Source organism: Triticum dicoccoides, chromosome 3B (assembly GCF_002162155.2).
Source record: "Triticum dicoccoides isolate Atlit2015 ecotype Zavitan chromosome 3B, WEW_v2.0, whole genome shotgun sequence".
Classification (NCBI taxonomy): domain Eukaryota; kingdom Viridiplantae; phylum Streptophyta; class Magnoliopsida; order Poales; family Poaceae; genus Triticum; species Triticum dicoccoides.
The window spans coordinates 837,507,895-837,521,420 of NC_041385.1; positions in this window are offsets into that span (position 1 = coordinate 837,507,895).

Here is a 13,526-nt window from a genome sequence, read left to right on the forward strand (position 1 = left end):
AGACGCAGCAGTGGCAGCCCGTGCGGAGAGGAGTAGGAGGGTTCACTGGTTCGGCTACCGTCGCCGCAGAATAATAGGGGGTGTGGGTGAGTAGAGGGATGGCCTGGCCAGCGGTGGGCGTAGTACGGGGCGGTGAGGCCTTCGCGGCATCAAAGCTCGCCACGGGAGGCAGGAGCACGCGACACGACTGGAGCTGCTTTGGGCGGCTGGAGCAAGAAGACCAGAGGTTAAAGAAGCACTACGGCCGTTGGATGGACATCGTACGATCACTGCAGCTAGAATCGTTTTATTGACTAAGTTGACAAAGCCCTTGGTACGCGTCAACTTAGTAGGCCCACAGCTCGGATTTGGCAGAGAACATATAGCCCATTTGCGATTTCTAAGAATGTACAACCCATTTTTTAATTCTAATGGAATTTACTATAGCCCATTTACGGGTTTGTTAAAAGTAGAGCCCAACTTCTAGGTAGGACAACGGTTAATAATTTCAAACAACCGCTCAAAACAGAATTCAAAAAAATCCCACATTTTGATGGGATCTGAAATATCTTTATCCGAAATTTCTAGTCAGGTTAAATATAATTTCAAAATAAAGTTGTAGCACGTTAAAATCCAACGAAATATTGCGCGCGCAACAAGTAATGAAATTAAAATTTCTAAATTCCAAAAATAATATATATTTTCAAACTAATTACGTGTTTGGTGCATAGTAATTGCCCAAATATTATAATTACATCCCATTTATTATTTTTTAAAGTCCAATTTCTTGTTAAGCCTAACGCATACCTCCTAGGAAACTTTGCAGCCCAGCGGGACGGATAACAGGTTGACCCGGATATTGTGTACAACTGTCGGCCCAGTTGCATTGCTGATGTTGAAAAAAAGGCTTGTGTAGTACAGTATAACCTAACATGGTTACTCAGCCCACATTCAGGGACGCCGAAAAGGCCCAAACAAGGCTTCTGTACAACTTTTTGAAGTCACTGAGCTAAATTAATAACTTAAGAAAAAAGTTAGATTACAGTGGAACCCAAATAAATAATTCAACGGGTCCCACTTGTGCGTGTGCGCGTGTGTGTGCCTGTGTGTGTGAGAGAGAGAGATATATAGAGAGAGACTCATCGGTCGATCCTCGTAAATACATCTTTCAGCCATATGTATTGCTGATGCTCAGTAAAAACTTATATAGTTGACACAATCATATAGAACATCATAGCACACTGAACTTGCATATAAAAATTTCATGCATGCGGCACAATCAGGATGGAAGCAGTGGATCACTACGGGAAGGGCTATGTTGAAACCAACGAAGTCGTAGATAATGGTTCATCGTCTTTATAAATGACGGGGAAATATATCTTGAATGTTGTGGAAAGAAAACAGACAGACAACACAATAAGTTTTGCTAGCACATTAAGTTGACGTACAGCCCTTTCTAAAAAAAGTTCAGGTACAAAATTAGAACAGGTCACAATCAAATGTACTGGCATATCAGTGCTTCAGACCCATAGCTCGGATTTAACTAGTACTATCTGACAAGATTCAGTTGTTACCTCAAATTAGAGCACATCCAGGCATCCAACCCTACCTCTTCTCCCAAAGAAGTAGTGGCCTCCGCCGCGGGATGGAGTAGGCCCGGTGCCATCCATCGTTCTGAGCAACACGGGGAAAGTCTGACGTTGACTCCTGTAATGGACGTCGTTGACGGACCCTAGCACCAGTGGGGGCGGCAGGACTTCGATTGATGGATTGACCACTCCTTCGACATGCACGACCACTCGATACAGGTACATCCCTAACGTGGTCCACGGCGGCCTTGGTGGCGATGAATAGTACAACCCCGGTTCCTGCACCGGTATCTCAACACCAATCACCTTCGGTATGGTGGACGGCTTCTTCATCCATGCCATAACCGTCAGAGCCCAGCTGTCTGGAGGAACAAACATACTGACGAGCTCACCTCCAAGGTCGTTGATAAGCTCGTTCATGGACTCGCTGTTCCAAGCACGTCGAGGCATGCCGTGGAAGGTAAGCTTTGTTAAAAACTCAAGCTCAGAGTTCACCGAGCCCCATCCTGGGTGACACCAATCAAAGCTCACCAGCGCGCCATCGTAGAACAAGCGCCGGGAAGCTTCGAACACACGACTGCAGTCAAAAGTTGTTCGGAACCTGACGAAGAAATCAGCCGGTGGCGGACAGACTTCGACGAGCAACTCACTTATTTGGATGCCGTGAGCAATGCCAAAAGCTTTGACAAGGTCGTCTGGCGAGACGGGAGGCCGGTCGCCGTTGATGGTTACCATCAGCACTTTGCCGGCAAACTGGTCGTCAAGCGCCCCCATGCCACTGTTGAGCGACAGCATGCAGCGACCGAAGACAGGACAGACCTCAGGATCTCCGACTCAGAGATCCGCGTTGATCGGCAACATGATAGTGCGCTTGAGTACATGGAGTACAGGAGGGGGATTTGGGGGAACTGGAGTAGGCATCGAGATTCCAGAGGTGGGGGAGGGGCGGGAGACTGGGGATGAAAAGGTAGCATGAATTTCGAGCACACGCCAATATGCTCTCGGCGCACAAGCGCACGAAAACACCGGTGGCGCCAACATGTCGGCCTAAGAGTCCTTATTCTTTCTTTTTTGGAGAGCCCGGCCTTTTCTTTTTTAGGATCTTTTGAGAGCCCGGCCCGAGAGTCATAATTGACCTGTTTGGCATTGCGTTACTACTCGGCCCATATTCAACGACACCTCACTGGCCCAAACAAGTGTACGTCATCGAAAAGATAGTGAGGTGAAATTATATAACTTGAAAAAAGGAGATACACTCTGAACACTGGAGAATGGTGATGCCCTCATTTAGCCCACCAGTAGTTCGAGACAATAAATAGTTCGAAACAACGATATATACAACATTCAAACACTGACTAGTGACTACTACAGACATAAACAGCAAGACATGATAGTTCATAAGAAGTCTTGCTACACCACCAAAACGTACCCATCTACAGCGCTCAGACTCTCGTGATCCAGACGAGAATGACATTCTAAACAGAAGCAACTATTACATAGAAAGAGTGACATAGACGAGGATGACCAAATGACAAGGAATATGCATAACAAAAGAAAGAACTACCCATCCGGAACCAGCAGCAAAGACAACAAAGTCATTCGAAGAGATGATCCAACACCACTATGTGTTGGCCTCTAGAAAAGGATGAACGAGGGAAGGCCTCTAGAGATAGAGATGGACACTACTATGTGTTGGCCCGTGCGTTGCAATGGATCCAAACTAGTAGAATAATACTTGTTCACGTGCTTGAAATATAAACACTCTAGTTTTGATATACATGTGTCAGCAGACATGACAGCTTGTCCACGGAAGTTGAACCACGGCGACCATCACGTTTCTTCTTTCTACCACTGTCACACCCACACGCGATTCCCTCGACGCCGCTCCAACCCACGGCACGACGTCCCCCGACGTGGACATGGATCCTCTAACGTGGCTATCACTTCCTTGCCCTGCCTTTCCTTCGCTGATAGGTGGAACCCACGCTTATGGGCCCCACATGTCCGTGACAGAATGGTAGGATTGTTCGTGACCTCATCCCTCTCGGCCCCACCGCTCCTCTGCCTTTGTGTGCATGACATGCGGGCCAGCTGAACTGTAGCGACCATCAAATTTCTACCACAGACACACCCGATTGGCCACGGTTTGCCTGCTCCGCTACTGTGCTCCGATCCGTACTCCCGCACCATCGAATTTTCATCCAGCGGCTGTGACACATTTCGTCCCGGGCATCAATCCTCAGCTGGAGTACTTATGTACTACAGGTAGTACCCGCCGGTGTGTCCATCTACGCCTCGTAACGCCCCGACGCCTAGCTGTGGTACCCTCGCCACGGCCACGCCACCACCGGCCGGTTCATCTCGAACGAGTGAGTTGCGAACCACGCCACCACCATGAGAATGACATGTGGGCCAGCCACATTTAAGGCCCACATGTCATTGACTCATAGGCCGGGCACTAAGCCACTGAAGTTCGGTCCCGTGGGCCCCGAGAGGAAAATGTAACTCCTGCGGCAGGCCTTGTGGTGCTCCTGCAGTACGAGCTCATGCCAAAACTGGAATTTGTTTCTTACTACTACTAGTACTAGTAGGAAGGTACACGTGCATTGCACGCATGGGATTATGGTGGTTTGTGCATTATGCTTCTACACGTGGAGTTTTCTGGATTCTAACATGTGGCAAAATTTGGTGGAATGTAAGGTTAGGCAAGTTTGATTAACTTAGGTGAGTGTTTGGTTCAAGCCACACCTTAGGCAAGCCACACTGGCCCCACATGACATACACACAAAAAATGTGGCAAGATTCCCTTAGGCTTGCCAACTTGTGGCAAAATTTGGTGGAATGTAAGGTTAGGCAAGTTTGATTAACTTAGGTGAGTGTTTGGTTCAAGCCACACCTTAGGCAAGCCACACTGGCCCCACATGACATACACACAAAAAATGTGGCAAGATTCCCTTAGGCTTGCCAACTTGTGGCAAAATTTGGTGGAATGTAAGGTTAGGCAAGTTTGATTAACTTAGGTGAGTGTTTGGTTCAAGCCACGCCTTAGGCAAGCCACACTGGCCCCACATGACATACACACAAAAAATGTGGCAAGATTCCCTTAGGCTTGCCAATTTGTGGCAAAATTTGGTGGAATGCAAGGTTAGGAAAGCTTGATTAACTTAGGTGAGTGTTTGGTTCAAGCCACACCTTAGGCAAGCCACACTGGCCCCACATGACATACACACAAAAAAGTGGCAAGATTCCCTTAGGCTTGCCAACTTGTGGCTCTCATTTTGAAGAACTTATTAATAACTTTGCTTGATCTTAGTTGTGGAAAATTTAGTCATGAATTAAGTTCAACCATGGAGTCTTCTAGATTATACATGTGGCAAAATCTGGTGGATGATATCCAATGGCCAGTAGTGCTCGGATTTGCCATCTCTGTACCGTCAGATTGGCTTCATCTAATGACCAACTATCAAAGTATTTCACACACTATATAGGGGGTATAGATATAGATGTGTCGGTCCGTTGCAATGGATCCAAAGTATATCTATTTAGTGGAGTGCACTCTAAACACATTATCTATTTATTTTTTTCTAACCTTCCGTAGCCATGCAACCAAGCCACATAAGCTTCATGGGTGCCCCCCACCTCATATTATTCGTACTACGTTGATTGAAAAAAGGATAAATCACCCAAAACAAGATCTTCCCGTTTTTTGTTCCTACGATGTTGTGCTGTGCACGTATCTACTAGTTGTATAGTGGTAGTACTAGTAATATAATAGTATTAGGAGTTCAAACTTGGTAGGAGTGGTACTAATACGGAATGCTCTTACTCCATCAACGAGCCCCGTCTGACACAAAATTTCTTGGCTTCCATGCTACAGCTAGATCTTCCCCTTGTTTCTGTTTACCAACCCGGCGGCGGGCGGGGTGTCGGTTTGCTCAACGGGCGGTCCCACATGAAAGTGAAAATGCTAGGCACAGGGGCGGAGCTACGTGAGGGCCAACATGTGCCCTGGCGCGCCCAACCTAGCAGGATTTTCGTAGTTGTACATCCAGTTTTGAGGAATGAAACGTCAACGCAAGGGTAATTTCTATAGCCTGGCTAGACTAGCACGCCCAACGTTTTGCTTCAAGCTCCGCCACTGCTAGGCAACACGCCTTCCCTAAGCTATGTGTCGTGCTGGACGGGCCTTGTTGTACTCCCGATTCCCGGGCATGTGGGGGCGCGATGCGAACGTGGCAGGCCTTTTCCTTTTACTAGCAATGTGCTCGTGCGTTGTGACGGATCCAAAGTAGTAAAATAGTAGTATTTGTTCACAAACATGTTGGTATTGACTGGAACGAGAATGCAACAGCACAATAATAATTAAGGCCACGATGATGCGATCGCAGTGGTGGTTACAGAAGGCAAGAAGAAATATGGATCCACGAACGTACGACCTCCTACTCAACTTAGTGCGCCGGGCCACCGTCCGGCGGCTAAGGAGCGGCGGCTTTTGTGGCGAGGTCGAGGTGCCTCTCAACAAAGTCATCCAAGGCTTCCAGCCGATTGAGGAAGGCCAACATCGTAGCGTCCTCACTGGCCTGGTAGATACCTATGTACACGATTTGCTCGTACGCGTGGATGTGTAGGTCGACGAATTCTTGCAGGGCGAGGCGCCTCGCGGCTAGCGCGACCTCCAGGTGGACATTCTTCGTGGCGTCGGCGGGCAGTCGCAGGGCCACCAATGCTTGAAAGAGGTTCCGGCCATGAAGGCCGATTAGGGTGATAGGCAATGAGGAGCCCGGGCACGCGGGCTGGAGGAGTACGGCGACGTCGTCCGCAAGCTTCTTGAGGACGGTGAACTTGTTGCTGGTGGCAACGATCATCTGGTCCAACTGAGAGTCGTAGTTGGCGTCGATGGCGGCCATCCACCAGCCGGTCTCCAACACCGTCTGGAGACGATCCTCGGCGCCATGCCGCAGGCCGGCGTCGTGGACCATCTGGCGCAGCCGCTGGCCGATCACGTGCATCGCCGCCATGGGTCTGGAGCGAGCTCTTTTGCGCTTAGTGTAGGTGCTTAGGCAAGTGCTTAGGTGCGTACGATGTGGTAGATGCATTGGAATGGAGGAGGGGCACCTTTATATGAGGGCAAACTGTATTCACATCGTGCAGGCTCTTTTACCGGACCTCCTCCCATTACTTCCCTCATGCATTAATTGAAGGAGGATGCATTGGCCGTTGAACATATCGGGAACCGCTACTCCCTCCCTCGTCTGCATTAAAGGCTTATCGGGAACTGGGCCGCCCGCTGTCAAATCGAATACTCCCTCCGTCTAGGTGAGTATTGTAAGTCATCGTACGAAAACCAAATACTAGTAAGACTAGCCACCATGGGAGTAATTTCAGCGGTAACATCGAGTCCAACTCAGCAAATTTGCTTATGTGGCTAGTTATTATAACATCACATGTCCCAATGCAATATGAGTCTATAACCTAATAAATGAAGCTTTACATGTTACCACACTTATGTTACTACTACCTCTGTCCAGGTTTATTGGTCCCCATTGTATTTTGTGCCAAATTTTGACCATAGATTAAACTAAGAAAATGTTCACGCATGTCACCAAACATTATATTTTTCAAAACTATGTTCAAAGACGAATCCAATGAGATAATTTTTCTTGACTTGCATTAACATTTTGTTAGTTAAATCTTTAGTCAAAATTTGGCACAAACTATAAAAGGGACCTATAAACTATAAAAGTTCACGAGTGCTCTCTATATCTACCACCTTTTTTTTAATTTCAAGTTTTGCTCCATGGCGCAATCCATCGATTTTTTAATTTCAAGTTTTGCTCCATGGCGCAATCCATGTGGTAGTCCTTTGTGATTTGACGGCTCATTAATGCTGTCAAATCGAATAGTACTGCACCGCCCGCTGCACGCCCGGCGCCTCCATTATACCCCTCCGTTAAACCCGCATGCAAACCGAGAATCCTACTCCAGCCACACGTCCGTTCATGAGCGGGCCAGAATTAAACGCAACACCGGCCGAGCTCCTCCTGTCTGCCCTCAGTTTAAACGAGGCCAGACGCCGGCCAAGCTCCTACCGTCCGCCCTCTATTTACATGAGGCCAGACAGATAGCGGGCAAGAATCGCACCCCTCCGCCGTTCCCCCATCTCCTCCTTCACCATTTTCTCCACCCTTACGATGGCTTCCGATGAGCCATTCTCCGGCATATTACCCGGCTGGGTGGCCCGCCGAGCCCTCCGGATACGGGCGAGGCCGCTCGGTGCTTCACCAACCTCGCTTGGCCCGACGGAGCCAGTTGCCGCCCCAAGCAGGCGCGTGGTTCAGCAACTCGCTGCTCCAGTTCAACTCGATGAGGAGTGGCGAGTTGCTCCACGCCGGCAAGGCGGCGAGCACGCCGGTACGGGCGCCGTCGCTGCCGCATCGTACCGCGCCACCAGTGTCTGCGGTTTCCGCGCCTCCCGTGTCCATGGGCGCGCCTCCCGTGCCTGCGGCAGCGCCATGCAGGCAGAGACAGAATCCGGGTGCATGGAGAGCGACCAGTCGGTGGCCACCTTCTCCCTGTCCGCCGCCATCATCGAGGAGAAGTAGAACACGGGAGGCCGCCGCCACTTGGTACTCATGAAGGCCACCGCCAAGGCGACGACCGCGGATTCAGGTGGTTTCTTTGCTGCTTCGTCTCTTCCAAGGAAATTCGTCGACCCCGCAAGTGTCTGACGGACATAAGGAAGACAAAGGGATCCGCGGGAGACCATTTAGAACTAAAATAAGTCTAGATATATCCATTTCTAGGACAAGTATTTCCGGACGGAGGGAGTATTAATTATACAAGAGAGCCGGATTGGCACCTCTTAGTTCATGTAAATGTAATGAAATCCATCATGTTTATATGAAGATCCGGCTTTTTTATACGAAATCCTTCATGCTTATATGAAATCAGTCCGTGTTTGCACGAATTTCATCTGGTTGGTTAGAGTTGTAAAAATGTATGCCGCTGGCGTTTGATGTCGTCCTCCGCGGAAGGAAGCGGGAGGAAATTTGCCGGCTGCCGTAGGAGATGCTCTTTATGCTGGAAATAATAGAGTGAAATCCAATCCATTTGAGTTAATTGCTTGTATGATTGTCCCTCTATAAAAAGTTAATTTCATGTACAGTGTACACGTGACTTGTAGGGTGGCTACAGCTTCGTACGGAAACTTAAAAAGAAACAAGTCCATCCTTAATATTCTAAGTACTCTGTGGGTTCCACTGTCAGTACAGTAGCGAAAGAAGTATATATTAAATAAGTAGAGTAATATATAATATATAAATCTAAAGTTAAAAGACAGAATTCGAACTCATGTCATCGTGTTGCGAGCATCCGGCGCTAACCAGCCCAGCACTTTTTTGTTGTAGACCATGTTGGAGATATATCTCCATGTCTACTCTTATATATACTCTATTCGTTCCTAAATTTTTGTCTTTTTCAGAGTTCAAATGGACTACCACATATGGATGTGTATGTAGACATATTTTAGAGTGTAGATTCACTCATTTTGCTACGTATGTCTTTTCAGGAAGGGGTCCGATTTGTCCTTGATTTATTTCTGAGGTATCCAGATGGCACTGCACCGCCAAGAAAAGAGGGTAACATCAAAAATATGGACTACTTTTTTGAGTATGTTGGTAAGGTCCGGTCATAGTCACTTGTTGAAATCTCTAAAAATACAAATACTCCCTCCATCCGGAAATACTTGTCATCAAAATGGATAAAAGGAAATATATCTAGACGTATTTTAGTTGTAGATACATCTATTTTTATCCATTTTGATGATAAGTATTTTCGGACAGAGGGAGTAGAAAACAGAGTTGGTGATGATGGTGTGAGTGCCATCCTCCAATATAGGCCGTCGGATTTATATCTAAAGGATAGGAAAGAAACTATGGCAATTTTGCAAAAATCTACCCACACCTCTCTCCACGTTCGCAAATAAGGTCTTCCCTCGTTCAGCCTTTTCTCTCACAAGATAAACTAATACAAATGCATCTTGATGTTCCGTGCAACGCACGGGCAGCTAGCTAATCTATTATATATAAAAAGTACTTGACGGGTTAACCAGAAAAAAGGGAATTACGCTTGAAAATTCCACGTTAATCGGAAAATATTGACCCTCGATCGGATATATCATCTATTATTTTTAATCTTGTACTGTTAGATCTGCGTAAAGTAATATGGTGGGTCCAAACCAGATTCACACTTTTATACGTCACGTAACATATCCATTGATGCCCATGATTTAGATCTCTCACATACATGCACGTTAAAAAAATACCTTATACCTAAAGGAAGGAACAAACTTGGTCACGTTTACACATGCATGCATGTAAAAAAAAAGAGCACTAACCTAAAAAAGCATGACCAACGTGGCCAGGTTAACTCATGTATGTACGTCATCCAACAAAAAAAAAAACTTATGCATGCACGTCGGAGAAGAAAAATGATCTTTCACCTAAAAAGGGTAACCAACTTGCATGTTTACTGCCTCTTCCATTATTTTGGCTACATGCAGATTAATGTACGTCAAAGAAAATATATATCTTACGTTGAGAAAAATAGCCAACTTAACCATGATTTACTTCTTCCAAATATTCTCGCATGCGGAATTTTTTGTACACGGATCAAGCTTGCACGATCACTCCACAAAAAAGGAATGAAACTAAAGATCCAAGGGTGATTGCCTGGCCCAAATTTTCATCGACATTTTCCCACATAAAAACATTACATCAACGGATGGTGCTTCACCACTTCCGGAAGTCTGCTATGATCAATACTCCACGTACATAAGACAACAGATGATAAATTAAAAATCATACCATTTGTCGCGGACACTTTCCTGCTCAGCGTGCTAACATTATCTTCCGTCCTATGGAACGACAACCAATAACAGCGATATAGTGTACTGTATCTACTAACCATGTGTATGTTAGGAGGCAGCATCGTATAAGCATGCGACTAGCATCGAGGCCTGCAACCTAGCTAAGGAAGGCGGTGCACTCCTGAAAAAAAAAGAGAAATAGGCTAGAAAATCCCATAAAATTTAGAGACATCCGACCATTTGATTTGGACTAAAATCCGAGAGCCGTTGTATTTGTTTTAAGTGGAAAAATTACCCACCAATTCCACTATAAATAATAAAACATTTCATTCACCTTTGCCTACGATAAAGAGAACTAGCATGGGAACAACTAGCGGGGGACTGTTCTCTCAAAGAAAAACTAGCGTGGACCTTTGACTATACGATAGAAAAAAAATGGGACTCTCCCTAGAAACAACTAGCATGGACTCTTTCCTCAAAAGAAAAAACTAGCATGGAAAAATAAAACATCATTTTACTAGGATGTGTTTCTAAATAAACTAGCGCCGGACATATATGCCTCAACATATATGCATTAAACTAGCATGGACTCTTACGTGGAAAATAAATAGCGCCGGACTCCATGCAAAGATAAAATAGAGAGCATGGGACTAGGATGTGACGGTAAAAAACTAGGTACTACGTGGGCAGATACCATGATGTATATACATGCATGTATTCTCCCATGAAATACGAACACATGAAAAAAAAATAAGCAGGCATCATGTTCTATTATTCCTTGGGCCCTATTGCCTATTAAGAGCTACATGTTTCTTCCATCGAGCGGAACCACCAAACTAAAAGTACGCGCTTAAGGAACCAAACTTTTTTGCCGGCTGTGACAAGGCCAAAACATATTACGAGGATCTGACTAAATTAGCCCGGCATCCTTTCTCCTTGTGATATTCAACGCAAAGGAATGCGCCAAGCAAACAATGATGCAATACACAGTTCGGCTCCATGTGGGTTGAAAGGCAAACTATGTAGTGTCAACAACAACTACAAGTTGAAGCATCTACTTGATCTATTCCGAAGTCATCCAGGACTTCCATCATTGTATCTTCTCCCTGCATGCACATGCCTTCCTTTTAGTTTTTAGACAAGAGGGCACACGGGAAAAGGTTGATATGCAATCCTACTCGAATAACATGTGTACATACCGACATGAACTTGCCGTTCATAGAGAAAATAAATTAATGGCATAATCACAGTTAAAAAAAATTCCTTTTTTGAGGCAAAACTATTGTTTGCTACCACATGGTACCTAGAAAATGAGATGAAGGGGAATGAGCATGGTGAAAAAATATTAGTTCCTGTTTGAGTAATGATGGACTTACCAGGCCATAAAGTTGATTGGTTGCACAAATATTTATTATGACTAACCTCTTTGACGTTACTCCATTGAAGATGGCCGTAAACTATGGTGGCTGATGCTATGGAGTCGGATCAAGAGACATAGGAGATAAAGTGAAACATGGATGAATCACGGAGTAATCATAGGAAGATAAAGTTTCCACAATATTGCTTCATTTATGTATCATGGTGTGATGCCGCCAAAAAATAAGTTGGCTTCCGCTTGTGCCATGGTGACATGAGGTGACAAGTGAGGTTTCAAGTTGTGATGGCACTGTAGTTCATTTCCTTGATAACAAAAAACGAGTATGAGCATATCTGTGTGTTTTAGTTCCGCACTGTACTCTCTGTGTCCTATTGGTTGATTTCGAACACTCAAATGAATCATGGTGAAACCTGTATATAAAGCATACAGATGGTTGTTGCCGCTTCATATTATTTACAACTTCCAGTAGTTAGCCGTTTCCTATGTTTGCTTATCCATATTATATGTGTTCTTTAAGCGAGTTATCTTTTTCCGGTGTCTTGATTGTTTGCTTCCATAATACTAGATAATGGACACCTCATTATGCTTGCACTCCTAATATAACCAATAATGTACAGATAAACAATCTTCTAACATGTACATACCAACATGCCATTTGAATGCTCTTACATAAAAGGCTTGAAAAAAGTTCAATACGGCTTTGTTGGCATGGTCCATATTGCATAAGTATTTTTTTGATGAGCAGCCAATTTGGATTTATTCGGCTAAGCTTATTCACTGTCTTTTTATTCTATTACTCATGAATAAAATATTCAACTACTTAGGTATTACAATGTTTAGTTTTGATTCAGGAATGGTCTCTTCCTATGTTTAGGTATATCAAGTTAACGTTTTCATATCTTCTTTTACTTATGTTCTTACTCTCCATCAAAATAGGTCCTATTAGTTATTTTGGCCTCTCAAATTGATAGAACAAGGCCAAATACACACATCTGAAACTAATAGATTAATATGTAAATCTTACATAACATTAGCAAATATAAATTATGCTAGAAAAACAAACAAAATCAAAAGGCTAGAACATGATACAAATATAAATCTAAATTAGGACAAATTATGAAAAGTTACCAAGCTGATATGCATGCTTAATTCATAACATATATATACTTATATACCAATCAGAATACCAAACATACCTAAGGCAATTTTAATATGATCACATTTGGTTCCAATTTTTTCTTTAGAAAAATCAAATTAGTATGCTCCCAACTTTTAAAATTCTAGCCCGCGCATCGAGCGGGCCACTCTGCTAGTTTCTTTTAAAGTAGTTGCTGCGATAATTGGGTTGAAGTGATATGTTTTATGTCTGCCCCGAATGATTTCAGATTCACTGGTACTCCATCCGTTCCAAAATAGATGACCCAACTTTATACTAAAGTTAGTAAAAAGTTGAGTCATCTATTTTGGAACGGAGGGAGTAGTAACAAAGAAAAGGTTGCCTTGTTAATTAACAGAAAACAGGGTGAAAACTATCACATAAGGCCGGTGGAAACAAGGCACACTGGGTTCAGCGTCATCGTCACTACAGTTGTGCGCGCGAGAAGTCTACATATCGAGGGGTCTACCGAGCGAGTCACCGAGACACAATGTTTGAGAGAGAAACCAATTGACAGATTATGATCAGATCGAGTTGTCACCCTTCTGCTGTCATTGT